The sequence below is a fragment of the Sceloporus occidentalis genome, unplaced genomic scaffold (assembly GCF_023333645.1).
Source record: "Sceloporus occidentalis isolate IW3139 unplaced genomic scaffold, rSceOcc1.0.p SCAF_9, whole genome shotgun sequence".
Lineage (NCBI taxonomy): Eukaryota > Metazoa > Chordata > Lepidosauria > Squamata > Phrynosomatidae > Sceloporus > Sceloporus occidentalis.
The window spans coordinates 28083830-28107031 of record NW_028316989.1 but is presented as its reverse complement, the minus strand read 5'-3'; the positions used below and the strand labels follow the sequence as shown (position 1 = coordinate 28107031).

At 42.8% G+C, this 23202-nt stretch overlaps 1 protein-coding gene across 1 annotated transcript in view; it reads right to left on the bottom strand.

Moving 5' to 3' along the window:
* RORA (RAR related orphan receptor A) overlaps window positions 1-15666 on the bottom strand; it is a 92927-nt gene extending 77261 nt beyond the window's left edge. The window contains exon 1 of the mRNA XM_089538333.1: window positions 15645-15666. The gene's annotated coding sequence lies outside the window, so the exon portion shown is untranslated. The remainder of the gene's footprint in view (window positions 1-15644) is intronic.
* Between the last annotated feature and the right edge of the window lie 7536 nt (window positions 15667-23202).

Genomic DNA, 23202 nt, shown 5'->3' with positions numbered 1-23202 from the left:
TCTTCTTCTCCCCCCCCCCCCCCCAAATATATTGCAAACCAAGGGTTCCAGTTTTGTATGCGGTTACACGTCATGCCGTCGGCTCTGGTGGTGTTTACTGAACACGTCTTCCTGAGTTTACATAAGCACAGGCATCTATTTTGGGGCGGGCAAAACAGAACCAAACCCCGACATATTAAGTTGCCTTCTGGAGTAACTATTCCAAGGTGTCCCCTTTCATTTGCAAGAACTGTTTGTCTGGGCCTTCTCGGCATGCAACCGACGGAAAATCTTATGCCGGCGTTTTATGGCCAGTTCTTGAAAGGTATCCACTTTGCTTCCCTGCTACTTTTCATTTTATGGGTTAGCCGCTTAGTGCCAACAGACGTGGATGGTGAAGACCACAAATGCTAGAAAGGTTGTGAGACTTTTTTTCCAGAGTAGTGTTCTCTGCCCGAGATTTGGAGTCACAAAAACTGAGAAATACACAGCGGCGACAAGTCCTCGCTCAGTGCTTCTTGGAGAGGTTTCTGAAAAGAGATGCTTGAGAACTAAGAAAGAACCTTTGAGAGAACTGGGGAGAAAGAAACATCCTACAGTTTGCCTGACCAAGTCGTCTCCAGCCTCATACAGTCAACCCTCCATATCCACGGATCCAACCATCCATGGCTTGGAAATATTCCAAAAAAGTATAAATTCCAAAAAGCAAACTTTGGTTTTGCCATTTTATATAAGGGACACCATTTTACAATGCCTTAGGATTTAATGGGATGTAAGCATCCAGGAAATTTGGTATCCGCAGAGGTCCTGGAACCAAATCTCAGCTTCTCCTGCACTTTGGAAACAATCCAGTTTGGCACCACTTTAACTGCCTTGGCTCAGGGCTATGGAATTCTGGGATTTGTAGTTTTGTTGTAGTGCCAGAGCTCTCTGAAAGAGAAGTCCAAATGTCTCACAAAACTAGCAAGAGCCAACTCTTATTTAGCTGCAATGGAGTAACACATCCTCCAACTGTTTTCAGGGACAGTTGTTTGTTGTTGCATGCCTTCAAGTTGATTCTGATTTAGGGCAAACCTTAAGGTGAACCTATCATAGGATTTTCTTGGCAAGTTTCTTCAAAGGGAGTTTGCCATTACCTTCCTCTGAGGCTGAGAGAGTGTGACTAGCCCAAGGCCACCCAGTAAATTTCTATGGCCAAGTCTGGATTCAAACCCTGTTCTCTCAAAAGTCACAATCCAATGCTCAAACCACTACACCATGCTGGCTGTGCTTATGATATTGTAATATTTATTCTCCCAGTTGTTTATGTCACAACTATTGCCATTGCATTCAGTGATATATGGGAATTAAAATTTATGAGTAACATTAGTACAAAAAAACATTACTAGGGATTCTGTATGGTGTGGTATGGAAGGAGGTCAATGAATTACCACAATGGCCGATGCCAACCCTTGCGTTGCCACTTGTTGCATTTCTTCTGTCCTGTAAGTGTAGTCACTGAACTAACTTCAGATATGATTATCTGAGAACAAGACCTGGTATTGCCAATGGCAAACCCACAATGCTTTGAGCTTGTCTCTGTTCAGCAATGTCTTACAGAAGGGCCTCATTAAATTGCATATAGCATTGAATGAAACAAAGAATTAGACAATTCAACCAATGCATTTTTAAGAGTGCCAGTAGGAAGTGGGGGAGAAAGAGCAAAGATTCAAGGGATGCTTGTGAAAAATTCTGCTTTTGCAAAGATCTCCAGATTGCAAATCTGTTTGTGTGCGTATGCATGCATTCTGAGGCATGCATATGCAAATTCTGAGGCTTTGTATTTTTCATGCAAGGTGGGGGGAAATGGCATAATGTCTATTGTTTTGCATAATTTGTTCTGGTTTTGCTGGTTAAGGGGAGGAAGGTACTGCAGAAAACCAATGGAAACCTTGTTCAGCAACTTTTCTAGATTCTACCTGCCCACGTCAACTTTGAAGTGTAATGTCAGAGTCATAAGGACTAATGCCTTTATTAAAATGAAAAGAGAGATACACAGGAAGGTGGTTTTGCATGCAAAAAACCGACAACATGCCTTGCACTTTTGCTGTCTGTCTGCAGATTGGGGCATGCATGCATGCATGCAACCCTGCGGACATTGTTCTCTGGTGGGCCAAGATTAAATGATAGTTCCAAGCTTTTACATGGGAACGCCAAACTGACAAAGCTCCACAGCAAGGTCACTTGTGGAAACAAACATCAATTAAATTACAAAACTGGGAGATAAAACTCCTGAGAGTCCTTTGGGAAGCCATTCTTCTAGATATAGATCAAACAGTCTGGAAGAGGAGGGGGGAAACTCAACTGGCAACTGAAATTCAAGGTTTCTTGCTACCTCTCCAGATCTGTTTTATAAACCGAATTAACCCCATAAGAGCTGACCATATATTGTAGAGCAAAAGAGAAGTGGCTAATACCTGGAGAAGAGCCCTATGTTTAAAATCTGGCGTTTGATCAAGGATGTTCTCATTCTGCTCACCATTTCTCTTAATCTGTTAAAACCAATTAAATTTGGTCATTTCCACAGGGCAGACTTCACGTTAAAGTAAAGTGAAAGATGGAAAAGTATTGCAAAAAGACGGGAAAATATAGCACAAAACCAATTAAATTTGGTTATTTCCACAGTGCGTACTTCACGTAAAGTGAAAGATAGAAATGTATTGCAGAAAGGTTTTCTGAAACACATGCAATGGCTAAGATCCAACATGGGAGTGTTGTGTTGTGTAAATCACCACTACAGGAGTTGGGCATGGATTGTGCTACAAACACTTGTGTTGAATGACGCGCCACTTTGCCCTTCTCTTTGGCCGACTTTAAGACAGAAGCACAAGAACAATGAAAGCAGCAGGAGCAACAACAACAACAACAACAACAACAACACTGCCTAGGGATGCACTAAACTGGTGCAAGTGTACAGCCAAGACCTATGCTGTGGTTTGTTGTTGTTGTGTGCATTAAAGTCATTCTGACTTATGGTAATCCTAAAGCAATCCTATCATGGGGTCTTCTTGGGAAGATGTCTTCAAAGATTTGCCATTGCCTTCCTCTAAGGCTGAGAGCATGCAACTTGCCTAAGTGGCCTTCCTTGTTGAGCTGGGAATTGAACACTGGTCTCCAGAGTTGTAATCCACTTATGCGGTGTAAATTTTGCTCGGTGTGGCGTAGTGGTTTGAATGTTGGACTATGACACTGGAGACCAGGGTTCAATTCCCACTCAGCCATGAAACCCACTGAGTGACCTTGACCAAGTCATACTCTCTCAGCCTCAGAGGAAGCCAATGGCAAAGCTCCTCTGGACAAATCTTGCCCCATGATAGGGTTGATTTAGAGTGGCCATGTTGGGAATGATTTAAAGGCACACAACAACAACAACCAAGATTTGGAGTAAATCCGGGCAAACTCCCTTGTCTCCGTAGGGTGGAGAGCAAACATTACAGGCTGAGACCCACATACCAGTATCCCAACCAGGAACACACCATGGTTCTTTGGCCTGGAAGCAAATTATGGAGGATAAGCAGGTATTGCACACACACCCAGACTTTCTGCAAAACAATAAAACACATCGCTCCTCCATGCACCTGGAAAGGTCACCCACCAAAAAGGCAGGGCAGGGATGAAGCCACAAGTGCAGATAGGGAACACAAGCACATTCCCTACAGTCCCATAGATGGTTTCAGAGCATCACAATTCCACAGGCGGGTGGTTTCAGAGCATCGCAAATGTGGGTTCCCAGACAATGATGACGTACTTTGTGAGGGTGTCGCTGGCTAGGACAGAACCACAAGATCTTTTACCAGGACAAAAGGAGGAGGGATTGAGGACACCTTGTCCTCCGAGTCCCGATACCTTTCAAGTCCTGGAGGAGGAACGTTGACATCTGCATACAAATTGGCCCCAGCCCTCCACGAAACAGATCTGTCTTAATGACAGGTTGTATGAAAAAGGGTGCTACCGACTGACGTTCAGAAAATGTTTGCAGCATTTCAAGCACCCCGCAGAGCATCCAAGCCTCTCACTGCTCGGTTTCTGCCCCAAGGACATTATACGAAGTCAGACTTTACTCTGGGGACCAGATAACTATCTCTCATCATTACCTTTTTCAAAATGACTAGCACTTTGGGTTTTAGCAAGTCCAGAGACAGCTTGACGCTTGGGCAATGCTTTCTGGCTACAATCTTAGATGGGCAGAGAAGCTGCCGACCGGGGTATTTTTGCAGCCCTTGACTATTGCAAAATATTATTTTGTTGCTCTTGTTAACTGCTTTCAAGTCAACTTCAATCTATGGCAACCTCATGAATGAAAGACCTCCTGTCTTCAACTGTGCTGCTCATCTCTTGCAGCTTCTCTGATTAAATCTACAGATGCCTAGAGAAGTGACTGAATCTATCCATTTGGGATACACTCTTCCTCTTTTCTTATTGCCCTCCACTTTACCAAGCATCCTTATCTCTTCTTGTTGAGTCCTTTCTTCTCATAATGTGGCCAAAATAAGACAACCTCAATTCAGCCATCTTGGCTTCTAGGGAGAGTTTGGGTTCATTTTGCTCCAAGACTCCTTTATTTCTTTTTTTAGCAGTCTACAGATTTGCAGAATGACTCGTATACTTTTGCATAATTTCAGATTATGAATCTGCCCTTTTTCTGTCTGAAAAAAGCCAGAGGAAGAGAGGGAAAGAGGCTGAATTGCCCACTCATGCTGAGTAAAAAACCTTCTTTGGAGGTTTTTAAACAGAGACTGGATGGCCATCTCTTGGGGGTTGCTTTGATTGTGTCTTCCTGCATGGTAGAATAGGGTTGGACTGGATGGCCCTTGAAGTCTCTTCCAAGTCTATGATTACTATGATTCTGTAAGAAAGGACAGAACTGCTCTTGGTTGAAGAGTAGTGTTCTTTCTAGGAATCTCTAGAGCAGTGGTTCTCAAACTTCCTGATGCCGCAACCCTTTAATACAGTTCCTCATGTTGTGGTGACCCCCAACCATAAAATTATTTTCGTTGCTACTTCATAACTGTAATTTTGCTACTGTTATGAATCTGTTTTCCGATGGTCTTAGGTGACCCCTGTGAAAGGGTTGTTTGACCCCCAAAGGGTTCACATCCCACAGGTTGAGAATCGCTGCTCTAGATCCTTCAACACAACTGTATGGCCAACATCCGTTGGAATTTGACCACAGAATTGTGCCAGAGGACTTACAAATGCCTAGAGAAGTGTTCTCTGTAAGAATCTCTAGGTCCTTCAGTGCAACTCTATGGTCAACATCTGCTGGAAGTTGAGCACAGAACTGTGCTGGAGATCCTACAAATGCCTAGAGAACAGTTCTCTCTAGGAAACTCTAAGTCCTCTAGTGTGACCTCTGGCAGAAGTCGGTCATGGAGTCACCCTGGAGGACCTAGAGATTCCTAAAGAATATGTATTAAACAAATCCGTGAAGAACCAAATCCGCAAAAGCCACAGCTGCAAATGTTGGAGGCCAACTGACACATACACTTCAGTGTGGCTTATGTGGATGGCTGTCTTTGTTTTGGACAGGGCTCAGGTAGAAGCTCTGTAGCCCTCTGCTCCCCAGCTGAAACCTCCACCCTCCAGGGCCATATCATAAACTTTATTGGAATATATATATATATATATATATATATATATAGCCAATGGCCTTTATAATACATAGAAAATATATAGCAACACCCTCCAGGGCCTGCTAGGCTGAGCAGTGGGGAAAAGGGGGAAGTGGGTGGCCATTCAGAGGATGGATATGAGGCTGGTCTGGGCTCCAAGGGGAAAGGAAGGGAAGGGAACGGAGGATGCACTCCATTTGTGTGAGCTGTGTTTGCTGCCCATTAGAAGACCGGCCATGTCATGAGATTACAAGCCGCTGTACTTCAGACAGACTGGGGGTGGGCAGTGGGGATATGATTAAGAGTTGAGTTTTTGGAAGAGAGGGCTGGAGGGAAATTCAGAAGGCAGAGGGATTCAGCTGCCCCAAAGGGAGGAATCCTACCGAACCTGCCGGCTGAATCTGCAAGTTGAACTGCTAGGTAGGTTGCGGGTGGAAAGTGACTTGAGAGAAAGTGGAGAAAGAGGAAGAGAGAGCGTGAGAAAGAGCATGAAACGACTCGCATGCAGATGACAAAGCGGGGCTTTCCCTGCAGAAGCCTGACATTTTCTTATCAATGAGAGTCAAAGCTGGAGGCGTCTCTGTCTACTCTTCTAAAAGATCTTTTCACATAAGGCACAGATCATGGGTCTACTGCTGTATTAGATTTATTTTTTATTAAAGCCTTTTGGGGCCAAATGTCATTGTCATCATCATCATCATCTTCATCTTCATCTTAATATTTTCATTTTAAATGCCCATGAGCACCATTTTAACAGTCTCAGCCTTGCCTGTTGCTTTAATCTGGTGATTTGTTTAACAGGCTTTCGTCCTATTTAAAATGGCTGGCATCATTTCGGTATTTAGGCCGTCATAAACTGACTTTGTTATTCCCCATCACCATGTACAGATGTGAAAGCCGAACAGTGAAGAAAGTGGCTAAGAAGAAAATAAATTAAATGGAGATGTGGGGCTGGAGAAGAGTGCTTGAGGAAACCATGGATGGCCAAAAAGACAACAAATGGATCCTTGAACAGATCAAGCCTGACATCTCCCTGGAAGCCAAGATGACCAAACTGAGGCTGTCGTACTTTGGACACATCATGAGAAGGAAGGACTATTGGAAAAGACAATAATGCCTGGAAAGGTAAAAGACAGAAAGAAGAGAAGAAGATTATATTCTAGATGGATAGACTTAACCAAGGAAGACACAGCCCTGAGTCTGCAAGACCTGAGCAGAGCTGTTGAAGATAGGCGGCTTTAAAGGGTTTCATTCACAGGGTTGCCATGAGTTGAGTTCACAACCGCAAGGCAGTTAACAACAACAAACTGACTTCCAATCACATAAAGGTGAATTGCAATGTTGCATAAGGCTCTAAGTCCTTCCTGTGACAGCTTCTGTTGGAAAACCTCCAAAAGAAGGAGGCTCTGAAACACTCTGAGGAAGCATCTTCCACTGTCCAACAGCTCATACCATCAGGAAATTCTTCCTCATGTTTAGACAGAATTTCTTCTCCTGTAGTTTGAACCCACTGCTCCATATCCTGTTCTCTGGAGCAGCAGAAAACAAGCTTGCTCCATCTTCAGTGTGACTTCCCTTCAAATATTGACACATGGCTTTTATGTCACCTCTTAACCTTCTCTTCCTCAGGCTAAATGCACCCAGCTCCTTGGTCATTTATGAGCCCAAAGAGACAGGCCAAAATAAAACTGCTTTGGGTCACTTTGGAGGTATGCTATTTAAATGACACATGCATCTTAAGAGGCTGAAGCTGCGCCAAAGCTGTGCACCAGTCCTTAGGACTGGAACGTGGCTTTGGCGTGGCTTCTGGCCTCTTGGATGCATGCAACATTTAAATAGCATACCTCCAAAGCAGCTTTATTTTGGCCTGTCTGTTCGGGCCCTATGTTTCCAGGCTGTAAACATACCCAGCTACGTAAGCAGAATGGGGTTGGATTGGATGGCCCTTAGGGTCTCTTCCAGCTCTAGGATTCTATGATTCTATTTTTGTAAGCTTGAACCAGCCCCAGAAGAACTGGACTTGATGGAAGAAACATGGGCCATGTTAACAGTGGCGAGACCAGGGGGAAAACCCATAAACAAACCACCAAAGAATTTGCACTCACATCTGGGCCCACCATGCAATGAAAGTGATTGAGGACCAGCCGCGTCTCCCTCCTTTCAAACACCCCGCCTGAGCCACCTAAATCTGAAAGTGACAAATTCCCTCCTTTGCTTTGTGGAACAATAAATATCCCCCTGACACCCCGAGGGCTGAGATTTTTATGGACCATTAAACTTGTCAGCTGGTGGACGGCTGTCATTAACTAGGGTTTGCACAGCTGGGAGAGAAATATTAAGGCAGGTGGTTGGCTCACAATAACCTCCCTGCTGCATCTCATTGATGGTGTCAACATGCATCTTGTGGTGGCATCAAGGAGGGCAGCCAATCCACTTCTGGATTTTAGTTCAAACTTTAAAGGCACTACTGTTCCAAAACAGGCTCCTTTCAATCAGTACGCCAAGGGATCTTGTTAGCACCTATCTGAAAGAAGTTGGGTCACATGAGCTTCTATAGACTTGAGCCTACTTCCTCTGATGCATGTTTGTATATGGCTATGTCTTTGAATTTAGATACTTTTGAAGTTTGAATCTTGAGTAGCTCAGTGACCTGGTTCATGGAAGCCAACAGTCACCATTGGTAGATGATCAGATGGAAGGACAAGATCCTCCACCAGAGATGCATAGGACAGATCTCTGCAAGAGGAGTTATGCTATAGTGCAGAGGTCCCCAAACTGTGCTCTTTAAGGCATTTTGGACTTCAGCCCCCAGAATCCCAGACCACTGGTCAACATGGCTGAGGTTTCTGGGAGATGAAGTCCAAAATCTCTTAAAGGGCACAGTTTGAGGGCCACTGCTATAATGGCATGTGTAGATGACACCACACCGCTAGCAGAAAGCAACAAAGACTTGGAACAATTGCTAAAGAAAATCAAATAAAAAAAGTGTGAAGGCAGGCTTAATGGTGAACATCAAGAAAACAAAAAATAATGACCATGGGGGATAAATTCCTAATGACCATGGACTATAAACTCAATCTAGAAAACGACTAAATTGAAATAGTCAAAGATTTCCTGCAGCTGGCCATAATCATGCTTAACCATGGTTTACTGTTATGTGTGAAATGGGCTTAAGAGAGAGAGACTACTGCTCTTTGGAATTTAATGTGGTTTCATCATTTTGCTTGCTTCTCTTTTTATTTGGACTTTTTTCCCAATTGTGAGTTTAATTTTTATTGTGTTTCTTTTTTTTAAATGCACATTACTGGTTGTGTCTTCCTTAACTGGAATTCTGAACTCCAAAATACTCCAAAAATCCAAAACTGTCTACAAGGGTGGCTGGGATAGTGACCCCTTTGCTTTCTGATGGTTTAGTGTACACTAATTTTATTTCATGCACAAAATCAATAAAAATATTGTGCATAAAATTATCCTCAGGCTATGTTTGTATGGAGTATATAAAACATAAATGAATTTTGTGTTTAGACTTAGGTCCCATCCTCAAGGTACAGTATCTCATAGTGTATATGCAAATATTCCAAAATCCAAAACGCTTTCTGTTCCAAAGCATTTTGGATAAGGGCGACTGAACCTGTACTTTGGATTAGAAAAGCAACTAATAAATATCATTTCAAACAACAACAACACTGGAACAGAACATGATGTTATATTTGCATGTGCACACAACACCATGTGCAATTGCAAGCACTCCCATGCCTTGGGGCTTTATCTGGCTCCCTTGCACTTCAACGTATCTTGTTACAACAATCTTAAAACATGTTGTTTCGGCTTTAAGCTAAAAAGAACAAAGAGCAAACAGACTAAGCTTCTTCTTTTTTTAATGTCGCGAAGGAAAGAGAGAAAGATGGAGGTGGAGATGCCCAGAGAATGAAAGATGTTACTAGCCGGGACAGGAAATCCATTTCCTCTGCAAAAAATTCCTCCAGCAACTCTTCCACAGAGATATCTGGTTTAATAACAGCAACAAGGGGAGATAAGGAATCTCTTTCTCTAGAGATGCTGCAGAAAAGAAAGAAAGATGGAAAGCAGGAGGATTCTATCTTGAAGACCATCTGAGCACTTCTCTGCATCCCAGCCAGCCACAGACTTTGTCAGCGTGGAGATTGCCTCGCCGATTAAGGACAAAGAAATAAACTGATGGCAAGTTGCAGATTAGGCTGCTACAAGTTTAATTCACTGATAGTTTAGATGTCTAGGAATCTCACTGCAGACCATCAGAGTCCCACTGGAGGACTCTTCCAGTGCAAAGGGCCTTGAGTCCTCCAAATCAGAAACTGGCAAGAAGCTGACCACCTTTGCAGAGACAGGGCTAGGGATGCCAGACTGACCACTGGAAAAGCCTCCTGTATGTTGCTTACTTGGCCATGAAAATCCAATGGGTGACCTTGGTAAAGTTACACTCTCTCAGCCTCAGAAGATGGCAATGGCAAACCCCCTCTGAAGAACTGTGCCAAGATAACCCTATGATAAACCCCAGAAACGACTTGAAAGCACACAACACACCTTGCTTTGCAACAAGCAACCCCTGCTGAAATTCCCTCTGAAATCATACAATCATAGGACTTTATCACATACCGGAAAACTGGAAGTTTAAACAGGGTTTATCCCGTGAAAATCAGGCAATTACTATTAAATCACAATTAAGATTTTCAAACACAGCATGATAAAAGAGGCATTATCCTGGGAATAACTAGGGTATAAACAGACAGTAAACAGCAAGAAAGCATTTTCGAGACTTTCCCATGAATGATTTGTTGCTGTTGCCTAGTTATTCACAGGTTAATGGCACTTTAGTCACTTTTCACTGCTGCGTGAAAAGCTTTATCACAATTGTGCAATATTCTTGGGATATTCCGAGATATAATTGCAACGTCGTTTGAAGAGCTTAATTGCAAATGCGCAATTTTCATGGGATAATTCTCATTTATACTTCCTATTGTCTCGTATGATAAAGCCCATAGAGTTGGAAAAAGGCACAAGAGCCATCTAACTGCAGCCCTTTGCCATGGAGAAAGACACAGCTATAGCACTCCTGAAAGATGCCCATTCAACCTCCATTGCATGGCCTCCAAAAAAGGAGAGTCCACCACCTCTGCAACAACCCCACTGTCAACCAGTTCTTACTATCAAGAATCATAGAGCGGGGAGAGACCCCAAGGGTCACCCAGTCTAACCCCATTCTGACATGCAGGAATACACAATCAAAACCCTCCCAACTCTGCTTAAAAACTTCCAAAGAAGGAGACTCCACCACTCTCCAAGGCAGCATCTTCCACTATTGAACAGCTCTTTCCATCAAGAAGTTCTTCCTGATGTTTGGGTGAAATCTCTTTAGGTGGAATTTCACCCTTAGTTTCTAGCAGCACATAGAGTCATAGAATCATAGAAACAAAGAGCCGAAAGGGACCCCAAGGTTCATGCAGTCCAACCCCATTCTGCCATGCAGGAAGACACAAAGCCCTCCCTATGACAGATTGCTGCCTAGCCTTTATTTTAAAACCTCCAAACAAGGAGACTCCACCATCCTCCAAGGGAGCATCTTCCACTGTTCAACAGCTCTTACCATCAGAAGTTCTTCCTAATGTTTAGGTGGAATCTCTTTTTCTGGAGTTTGCACCCATTGCCCTTTGGTCGTTGCAGCAAAACGGAGCCATGGCAGTTAAAGTGGTGTTCAACTGAGTTATTTCTACAGTGTAGATGCACCCTGAGTGTTGAAGGAGGCAAGGGGAGAGAGCAAACTAAACAGGGCATGGGAATTGAGTGCCTTGCAGAAGAGCTGGCAAACATGAGTAGTGTCGCTTTCATCATCGGAAAAAATTGTTACAATTTCTGCTTGTTTGGGGTGCTGTTGTGATCCAGCTCTGGTAATAGAAGGTGGCATATAGCTTGTGTGTGTGTGTGTGTGTGTGTGTGTGTGTGTGTGTGTTTGGAGAGATTTACATTCTAAATTTGTCACAGGCTGCAAAGAATCAAACAAAGCAATAAATATCGTGTAGCAAGATAGGAACTGAATACATGTGTGCGCGCACACACACACATAATAATTAACAGAAGACAAAAATAACAAGGTCTTTGATTCATGATTCAAAAGCACAAGGAGCGAGAAAGAGGGGGGAAATCCCACTTGTTTCTTGGAGAATTAAGCTGAGAAGTGTCTCTGCATCTCTGCTTTGCCACTTCCTTTGCTGATTAAAAATCAAACACGAAAAGCTCAAATGTGTGGCCGAGACACAACAAATCAAGAAGCACTTCAGGGGTTGTGAAATGGTCATGTAGGTCTGGAGTTTTACGGCTGCGACCGAATTAACTCCCTGCATTCATTTGCATGTGGAAAAGGCATTATTTTTAGCCGGCATGGAGAACATTCATATACTACTAGAATTCACATTATGAACAACATTGTGTACAAACGCGTACGTCGGACGCATCATTTGCTGTTGCATCCTGTCCTTCAAAAACCATCTTAGGCAGCGGTGGCGGCTGCAATTTATCTTATTACGCATGATGTGTCTTCTTTACGCTGATGTAATTTTAAGGTCTGAGCGGCGGAAGCCTTAAAAACAACTAAAAAGTTAAAATAAAACAGTTTAAAAAGTTATGAAATCCAAGTTTACGTTGTGTGTCATCTCACCCAGGGCACTGCCAAGACAACTTGTGTTTGAGAGGCGAAATCGAAATTATTCGCTTTTCAATTACATGCAAATTAATTCAGAGCACAAACTACAGAAAAGGGTTTTTTGGGGTTTTGGTTCGGTTTAGCTTTTTTTTTTTAGTTGCTGCATCACACTGTCGGCTCATGTTTAGCTTTTAGTCTATAAAGACTCCTTTATTCCCTTTACATGTACAGTCGGACCTCCACATTTGCAGCTCTAACTTTTGCGGTTTTGATTAATACGTTCTCTCTAGGAATCTGTCGCACAACTCTGCCAGAAGTTGACCATAGAGTTGCGTTGGAGACCCTAGAAGTTCCTAGAGAAAACACTACTCTAAGCATTTGTAGGTCCTCCAGCATGATTCAATAGCCAACCTCTGGCAGACGTTGACCATAGAGTTGCACTGGAGGACCTGGAGATTCCTAGAGAGGTGGTCTCTTGGGGGCTGTACATACCGCCTTGAAGGAACAGCATGCAGCTGCACCTTCTTCAGCCAGATTCTGGCCATGGCAACCAAATGCCGCAGCCCCAATGTTGCCTCTGGAGGGCGCAAAAAAGGCTCCTTTTTGTGCCCTCCAAAGGGTGGCATAGCGGCTGTATGGCACCCCTTCAGCGCTGCATCATTTGGATGCAGTGCCAGAGGTGCATCATGATGCTGTGCACCATCTGGAGCGGCGCACGGCGTCAGGGCACCCTTGGGGGGTGGAGTCAGGCATGTGTCATCAAGACCTTGCGCCCCGACTCTGTCCCCAGGCTGGATTTTTAGGCCAGTCTGGATAGCCTCTTAGGTAAAAAGAATAGTGCTTTTTAAATTTACATTTTTCCCACATTCATCCCGAATCCCAGCGAATGTAGAGGGGCAAATGCATTATCTTTTGGCAATCAGTTTAAATAATTGGGTTTTTCCCCCACTCATCTTGGCTTTAAAATGGGCCACCATTAAAAACCAGAGACTTTAGCCTTGTGTGTTAAAGACTGAAGGAGGCAAGGCAAGTGTGAGCGATGGCCGGATAATCTAAGGAAAACAAATAGCCATGTGTCGCCGTAACGGCTGCTTGAGAAATTTGGACTTTTAGAAACAGCTGGCAAGGAACAGGTGTTCCTTCCCTCTCAACCAAGGGGTGGAATGAATATATATATATATATATATATATATATATATATATACCCAGTAGTTTATTAAAAACAGAAAAGTTTAAACCAAGGGGAGGCAGAGAGGGAGAGAAGGAGAGATTGCAATATACTGGGGTTGTTGCTCAAGGATTGTTTTACCAGGGCAAACAGTCCTTCAAGGACAAGCAAGAAAAAAAAACTTGGCTGCTATTTGAGGCAACTTCATTATAAAATCATTTTTAATAAGCAATCTTAACAAAAGGAGGGAGGCCTCTTGCAGAAGAGCCCCGAGGGAGCTCCAGGCTGCCCGGTTAAGTTATTAGGCAGAAACACACAAGGGACCAAACACCGATTTCACTGGCCTCGGGGGACAGGATTCAGTTTTTCCTCCCATTCTCTAGGGGCATTTGTTGCTAATAGAGCAGGTCCTTAACTTTCGTTTTGGGAAAGTTCAGACTTTTCTGAGAAAAGTGTATGCATGTGTGTGTGTGTGTGCGCGCACGCGTTGGATTCATTTAACAAAAAATATATTAGAAGCTGCATTGACTGCACATTCGGAAGGATAAGCAGAGATGCAGCTCTGAAAATTATGGGCATCTGGCTCTAAAATGTTGGTAATTCTGCACATTGATTCTGCGTATTTCTTTCTGCAGAAACTCAGTGGGAGAAGAGAGCTTCTGGAATGGAAATAGTAGTTATTCTATGCATTTTCCTTCCGCTGAAATCTCTACAGGAGAAGAAACCTTGTGGACTGGAAAACACTCGTAATGATATTCATTTCTTCCAGGGGGAAGTCAACAGAAAAGGAAATCCAATCACATTTTCCCCTTAAAATAATCCACTTGTGGTTCACATTCAGGAATAAAGCGGTTCAAAATGGACCCGCTCCAGCTGGCCAAAGGGCAAATTTAAATCAACCGCATCTGGTTCAAACATGCACAGAATCGATTTATCCAAAAAGATGTGGAAAACATCAGTGGGTTAAATGGGTCTCGTGCATGGCCCCTCTCTCTGAATTGCTTCAGCAAATTGATTTAAGTGGGAACCAGGGTCATTTGAGCCAGTTCAAACCAATTTGTGATCCAGTTTAAAAGGTAGTGGGAATCAGCCCATAGATCCCAGCCAATGCAAACTCACTGAATCAATGGGGTTTACCTATACATTGACTCACCGCCCAAGATTTGATGCAATGGGTTTGTTGTGGCTGGAGCTAACCTTTACTCATGACACTTTAGAAAGCCCACTAGCTGGTCAAAATGAAAAGCAACTTACAGCCACTTCACAATCAAACTTTAATGGGCAATGTGGCATGTCCTTGATTAAGACATAATTTAAACACTTTGGCGCACGTTGTGAAAACGAAATTGTGCATTGCGCTGTCGGAGAAACTACTACCGGGATGCCTAAGCAATAGCTACACTGCACCCAACAAGTTTTTAGCACCCAGACAGTTTCCGTTGATAAGGTTCTCCGCAACGGACACATCATGTCAGTGAAAAACCCAGTTCGGCAGAAACCTTGCAGGTATTTTACTCAGAACGATAAGAAGAAATCTTGCTGACAGTGGTGGAAGTGCAAACAGTACAAGGATATGAATCCACCGGAGGTGGGAAAAAAACCCTCTTTTTTCTTTGAAATGTGAACTCGAGAGTTTGCTATTGCCCCTTTCAAATTTTTATCTGGACTCATGAGGACCAGAAGATTGCACTGGGCTGCTGAAGCAAATGGCCAGTTAACAGCAAATGGTTCCCTTATTTCCATGCAAAATCTCTCTGGGTGGTAAAGATGCTCTGGATGGTAAAGGGGAATCGGCCCTTTAATTACAATTCCTGTCTTAATTTCCAAACAAATATGCATATTTGGGAGCAACTGTGGCTGGCACTTAATGCATTAATGATATCACCAGGGGCTGTCCCTAGGTGTTCCAGGTTTCAGCTACGAAATCTCAGGGCTTGGGATGATTCAAAACCAGCAACCTAAATCACAGCTCTGCCTGCATTTTGGTTTTCTTTTGCAAGCTCCTTGGTCCCATTCGGAGCAACCTCAGTTGTTCAAGCATGCTGGCATCCTCCTCCCAGATTTTTGTTTTTGTGGCAGGAAGACAAATGTAAAACAAACCCATCACATCCAATACAATTGCCCCATGCACAAGAAAGGAGACCATAGCAGAAAGCAAGGCCTTACTTACATGTGTGAGTCTTCTTAGTGACCGAAATACCTAGGAGGAAGAGAGAATAAGACTCACCGTTAGCAAATATACAAGAACAGTCCTGATGGCTTTATTCTTGAAAAGCTAAACCCGCTAGCACCTTTCAGAGTAGTTAAAGCATCGGTCAGTTGTATAACCTACTTCTTCAGGTGCCAGAAGGGGAAATGGGGAAAATGAGAATGTGATGACTATGAAATCTTGCAACCACAGTCTGGAAAGAATGGCTGCCTAACAACAAGATGAGGTTGAGTTTCCCTTATCTGAAATGCTTGGGACCAGAAGTATACATTCATATACATTTTATATACTTAGCCTGAAGGTAATTTTATGCACTATGTTTTAAATCAATTTGTGCATGAAACCAAGTCTGTGTACACTGAACCACCAGAAAGCAAAAGTGTCACTATCTCAGCCACTCATGCAGACAATTTTGGAGCATTTCGGATTTCAGAATTCCAGATAACGGAGACTCAACCTGTTGTGCAAAAGTCACAGCAGCAAATGTGGAGGGCTGACTGTAATTTAGTTTGCTCTGACAGGTCTATTGTAGTTGGGAGTAACCAAGAGGATCCACGCCATACCTCCAAAGAGAGAAACCTGCATTGTATGGCTGTATTATACTTATGTATAATACATACACAGCATATATTATACTATGCTGTGAGCATAGGCACTCCATTAACACACACCCAAAGCAGCCCATCTAATCAGGCTTTTAATCTATATAGTCTTGCTATTTCAGATCAATGTCAACAAATCAGGCTTCAACTGACATCAACCGATCGGGCTTCAAAGCCAAGCTGGGGAAAAAAGAAAAAGAAAAGGAAAAGAGGAAATGTCATGAAAATACCAAAAGATAATAACACAGCCATGGTTATCACAAATGACTGCTTCAGTATCATTGCTATCGTGGAGTCGATCACTTGGGCATTTGCTTCTGATATTATTACTAAAGGCAAATAATCAGAGGCTGATTATATTCTTAGAGGTCTGAATAATCTGTTTCGGGCTGCTCTAAAATTGATTTTATACCGTGGCGTTCGCTTCCATTCTTAAACTAGTGCAATTGTGACGGGACAAGCAAGGCAGGTGTGATAAAGTCCTGAGACTTTATATCCACCTATATCATTTCCAAAAGACACCCAGAACAAAACCCAAAGTTATACAGAAGTATTTGGCAAAGAGTCCTTCCCATACAAAGATATGTGCAAGAGGATGGATTTCTAAGGGCAGCGCAGTGTGCCAAAATTACAGTTGTAAGAAGTTGCCCTCCTTGGTTGGCCTAAACCAACACTGATGCTGCAAATGAGCTGAAGCCGTGTCCTTGCTTAGGAGAAAAAGGCTCATCAGTCCATATTACGGAAAGTGCTCCAAGTCATTTTGGTGACTTTATTGGGGAGGGGGAGAAAATAGAAATATTAATGGACAGTAATGCTTAGAGTTCACACCAAGGGAGATTAAATTATGCCAAGGGTTGGAAGGATGATGGGCAATACAGATAGATTCCAGACATCAAAAGATTAAGGAGAGGAGAACTTTCTGAAAGAATTGTGCTCAGTTACATTGAGTCCTTGCTATCTGCTGGGCTTTTGTCCCAAGACCCCCATGGATGTTCAAGTCCCATTAAATACAATGCCATTGTAAAATGGTGCCCCTTACATAAAATGGTAAAATCAAGCTTTGCTTAAAATAAGGTGGAAAAAGAGGATATGCTTGGTATGCACTTAAAAGTGGTGAAGATGTCTGCTTGTCATAGTACGTATTTTCTCTCGGTCCCATATCTTGTTTTCCAAACTGGTCATTGGAAGGTAAACACAAGCTTAATATTCAAGACTGAATTCTGAAACAGGCACCTCGAAGTAAACCTGTTGGAGTTTAAAAACATGCCTTACAATCCCCTTAACCTCTAGTCTGATCCCAAGAGAAGAGAGACTTTTAACTCTCTTGCACACCATTGTAAACTGCTTAGGGAGTGCTTAAGTGCACTGATAAGCAGTGTAGAAATGTACTTGCTATTGTTGTTGCTATTAAAGCTACATTGCTGAAGCCACCAAAGTGCGTATGAAATATAGCTTCCTAATGTATTCCTTGCAAAATCAGGAACGGCCTCTTCTTCCAGACACATTTTGGTCCCAAACTCCTCAACTCTTTCCTGCGAGTGATCATCATTTTACGTGAGCCGCCACGGTGACAGTAAAATATTGCAGGACAAGTTTCACGGATGCCCTCTGAACAAACTGTGGACATTTTCTACCCGGTGACATTCAAAGAACAGAGGCTCCTTCAACGGGAAACGCTTTGCTCCCTAAAGGAACAATTCATTTAGCTTGCACCGGATATGGACACATGGAGCTACTTGGCTGCAAAATGGGCAAAAGCCCCTAAGGAGGCTCAAGCCGCCCAGCCAGAGGGGCCTGCAGTTTGATTCATTGCTTGGAGCCTTGCTTTCCCCTTTCTCCTTGGTTCGACTGTAGACAAAAGCAAACAGTCTTGATAAATGGAGAATAAGAAAACAGATCTTATTTTTCGGAGTCTGATTCCGTTTGCAAACAAGGCCGTTTTTCCACCTGGATCCAACCTGTCAAGGCTGAATATTGCCCAGTGTTGGCTGGTGGCTCTCCTATCTGTGGCATGGTGAATCCGCTTCTGGTTTAAGTCCAAAGTTTTTTGTGGGTTTTTCGGGCTGAGTGGCTATGTTCAAGGAGAGTTTTATTCCTGATGTTTCGCTGGCATCTGTGGCTGGTGTCTTCAGAGAATGCCAGACATAAATGCCGTGAAACGTCAGGAATAAACTCTCCTAGAACATGGCCGCATAGCCTAAAAATCCACAAAAAACTATGGATGCCGGCCACGAAAGCCTTCGACTTCACATTTAAATCCAAACTTTAAGCTATCCAAGGTGCTCCAAACTCTGATGCTCCAAAATAGGTTCAGAACCATGGATGGATCTATATCTATATCTATTTTGTTGTGTGCTGGAAGCCACCATTTCTTCCATGTTAGGAGAAAGCAGGTATATGAGTATTACTTTATTTAATTTCTATGCCACTTTTCTCCCAGGAAGGAACCTAAGGTGGCTCACAAATAAAACCATCCAAAATGTTTACAACAAGAGCCTAAAAAGCAATTACCAAAATCCATGGATGTTCAAGTCTCATGAAATACAATGCCATTGTATGGTGTTGTCCCTTTCATAAAACAGTAAAATCAAGCTTTGCTTTTTGGATTTTAAAAATATATTTTCTAGCCACAGATGGTTGAATCCATGGACTACGGAACGTTGGATTATGATGCTGGAGACCAGGGTTCAAATCCTCATTCAACCATTGAAACCCACTGGCCCTCCAGTTGGCATGGATTCTTTACCCACAGATTCAACCATCCATGGCTTGAATATTATATATATATATTTCAAATACTATATAAATATAAATTCAAACCACTACACCGCAGGATACAGAAATGGTTAGGACTTAGAGTGGATAAAGACCACAAGAGAGACTGGTTTGATGGGAACTGTGAACATGGAAAGTGTTCAAGGGAAAGGAAAAGGGGTATTTTCTGGGAGTTGCAGTTTCCCCAAAGTAACATTTCCAGGCCCTCTTGCACTTCTTCCTTTTGCAAGCTGGACACAGTGGGGTGGCTAAATGCAAAATGGCTTTGCCCATTGACAACCCTTTCGCAGGATACTGTTGAAGATTTTGTTCTCTCTGAAAAAGCACAGGAACAGGCATTCTTTGTCCACCCCAGAAAGTTAAAATTGGCTGAGCCAGGGACAACCTCAGGACCTCTTGTTCTCGGAAGACAAAAGGCTTTGAGGAAGAGCGTTAGACTTTTTCCCATTCCAGCGGGAGGCTTGTCAAAACCTTGCTCAGTTGCATTGACGGCAGCTGCAAAAGAGCAAGGAGTCACTAGGAAGCAAAGAAGCAATAAAAGAGGATGGAGGTGGGATGCAAAATTGCAAATTACATTCTGCTCTTACAGTTATGCGGTTTTGAGATCAAGACGCTATGTACTGTAGTTACAAAGACAAGTTACATAATTAGAATAATAAAATCATAGCATCACATAGTTGGAAGAGACCCTCTACCAACACCATCCAAGCACCCCTGACAGATGGCCATCCAGCCTCTGTTTTAAAACCTGCAAAGAAGTAGACTCTACCATATTCCAAGGCAATGTCTTGCACTATTCAACAGCTCTGACCATCAGGAAGTCCTTCCTAATATATAGGTGGAATCTCTTTCCCTGTAGTTTGAATCCATTGCTCCGGGAGCAGCAGAAAACAAGCCTTCTCCATCCTCAATATGACATCCCTTCAAATATTTAAACACGACCATCGTGTCCTTCTCTTAAGCATCTCTTCCCCAGGCTAAACATGCCCAGCTCTCCTGTTAAACAACAGGACATTGCTGATTGGCACCTAGAGGTCACCGCTGAGATTGGAAGGAAAATCCGGAGACTCATCAAAATGGAGAAAGCAAAATGGAAAGACCCTAGTAGACGCCAAGGCCCCTTTAGAGGTACACTGACTCCAGCACCTTGGCAGCTCCAAATGTGACAGAGATAGACCAGATGTCCTCTGGAAACTAGCTCCTGTTAAGAGTATACATCCTGAACACTGCACATTATGCATATGGCTTACACTGATCACATGCTGCACATACTGATTGTCACTATTACTAAAAACTGCATACTGCACACTATGCAGACTGCACATACCATGTACACTGCATACACCGATCACATGCTGCACATACTGAAAACTGTGCATACTGCACACTGTATATACTATGCACACTACATGCTATGCACATTTTACACATTGATCATTGCACATACTTGTCACCCCACATATTGTCCATACCATACATTGCACATATCAAACATGGCACACACTGCACATACTGCCAACACTTATCACTGCACATACTGCACACACTACACACACTACGCATACGGATCATTGCACATACTGAAAACTGTGCATATTTCTCACTGCACATAGTTATCATTGCACATACTCATCACTGCACACACTGCACACTGATCATTGCACATACCTTGACCTGCACCTAGAAGACACAACCAAATCTACTGTTTACAGTCAAGCTCTCCAGCACAACCCCACCAGAGAGAAACTGAAAACTCTGGATTTGAAAACTTTCTCAGATTTGCAAGGCAAGACTGGGACAAACTGACTATAAAACAGGCTGGGTCAACCCAATCTAAATCATCATATGATTTTATGCCACCACTCGGATAACCCACCATAGTGGAATATCCCACAATTTTCCACAACAGAATGACTAAAACCCTGTTGGTCTCTTATGCACACGTAACGTTTCCCTACAGAAGCAGCTGGACATTTTTTTATCTGAGGCAGAATACCACAAAGTTGTGGAAGTGGCAACCAGGGCCCTTGAGCATGGTTATACTCATTGGGCTGTGTATTATGCATTCAGTTGTGCATGTAATGCAAGAGTTGTGTAGCACAATACATAACTCTGCATGTGCAGATCTACACAACACAGCCTAGGTGGGAGATCTTGGCCCATGACCTCTCCAAAGAGTTTCCACCTAACATTAGGAACAACTACTTTGTTTATTTGAAGAGTTGTTGGAGTATGGAATGGACTCTGCAGAAGTGGAGAAGCCTCAGAAGGGCTCCCCATTTTTGTTGTTGTTGCTGTTGTTGTTTAGAATTTCACCATTGAACATAACTGCATAGTACAATGACACCATAGTTGTTTAAGCATCTCTCCACTTGATACATTACGATAGATACAATGCTCCCCATTGTTGGAGATCTTGAAAGAGAAATTGTATGGGCAGCTTTCAGGACTCAGGTGTGCTTTTGTTGTGTCTTCCTGCATAGAAAGGGGCGATACTAGATGACCCTTGGGGTCTCTTAAGATACTATTTTTCTGCAGAATATGGATGTGATCCATCACAACATTGTGCTGCAGGGGCCTTGCTGAACAAGCAACAGAAGAACTCTTGTCCATTTGGAAGTCTTTTTATACACACACACACACACAGAAACCTCTTCTATGATTCTGAACAGACTTGGTATTTTGATATTTTTGTCTTCTATGCATCTGTCAATTTGTTTCTTGTTCAACAGAGTATTCCCTTTTTTAAAAAGGGGGAGGGTGGCGTGGAGGAATTACTAAACCCTTTCCACAGCAGTGTTCGACTTTGTAGATTATCTCCCTTTTTAAAAAATGTCAGAAACCTGTCAAGTTGTAACTTTGCTTTGGCTCTTTCTCCCAGGGAAGAGCTTACGGTTTTGGCCATCGTCTGCAAATGGATTGTCGGGAAGACAAAGCGGAGATGGAAATTCAGTGTGTGTGTGTGTGTGTGTGTGTGTGTGTGTGTGTTAGAGAAAGATGGGCTTTAAATAAAAATCTAGGCAAAAAAATAATAATAGATTAGTGTGTTTTGCACAAACAGCTCTTCTTTGGAATTTTTTTAGGAGAAGTCCCTGGGCAGCGCAATGCAAAAGGCACCAAAGAAACTCAAAGGCTGATAAAACATGGATAAATTTGGAGCTTAAACATGTTCCATTCATGAAGTTTCACAAGGCCGACAGGTGAATTTTCACAAGGCTGTTTTAAAATTTTAGGGTGTCCCAACAGTGCAATACTGTATAAGCAGAAAGCATGGGAGTCATTACCACTGCAAAGTTTACTCTGGCTCCCCGTGAATTAAAAACCAAGTACCAATGATGATGGTGGTGGTGATGATGATGATGATTTAAAGCACAGTGAATAGAAGGTTCCCTTGCCTTTTGAAGCTTTTTATGTTTTTAAGGGATATGTGTGTATTAAAATGCCTCTTGTAGCAGAAGGGAAAGTCTTTACAGTGGGCCTTTGGTATCCGCTGGGCTTTGGTTCCAAGACCCCCAAAATCAACACCAAAATTTACAGATCATCAAGACCTTTAACATACAACCGCATAGTAAAATGGCGTCCCTTATACAAAATGGCAAAATCAAGGTTTGCTTTGTGGAACTCTGTGTGTGTGTGTGTGTGTGTGTGTGTGTGTGTGTGTGTGAATATTTTCAAGCAATGGATGATTGAGTTCATACATTAAAAAAAACTCCATGGATATGGAAGGCCAACTGTATTGCAAATAAGACACCGGAATCCTATATCACCTTTTACTTAATACAACTTTATGTATACTTAGCTACTGTAAGTGGCAGAGGCGCTGAGAAACAACTGGGAAGGAAGGAAGGAAGGAAGGAAGGAAGGAAGGAAGGAAGGAAGGAAGGAAAATACACAGACATCTCTGGAGAATCTTTACACATCTGAGTCATGGCCGAATGCTCAAACCAGTGTAGACAAAACATAAATGAATGTCATGTTGAGACTTGGGTCCCACCTCCAAAATCTCTTGGCATGCAGACGCAAATATTAAAAAAATCTGAAAAACTCCAGAATGCTAAACATTTCTGGTCCCAAGCCTTTTGAATGAAGGAGACTCAGCTTGTGAAAACAAGACCTCTGTTAGACATGTCACCCGTCAGGAG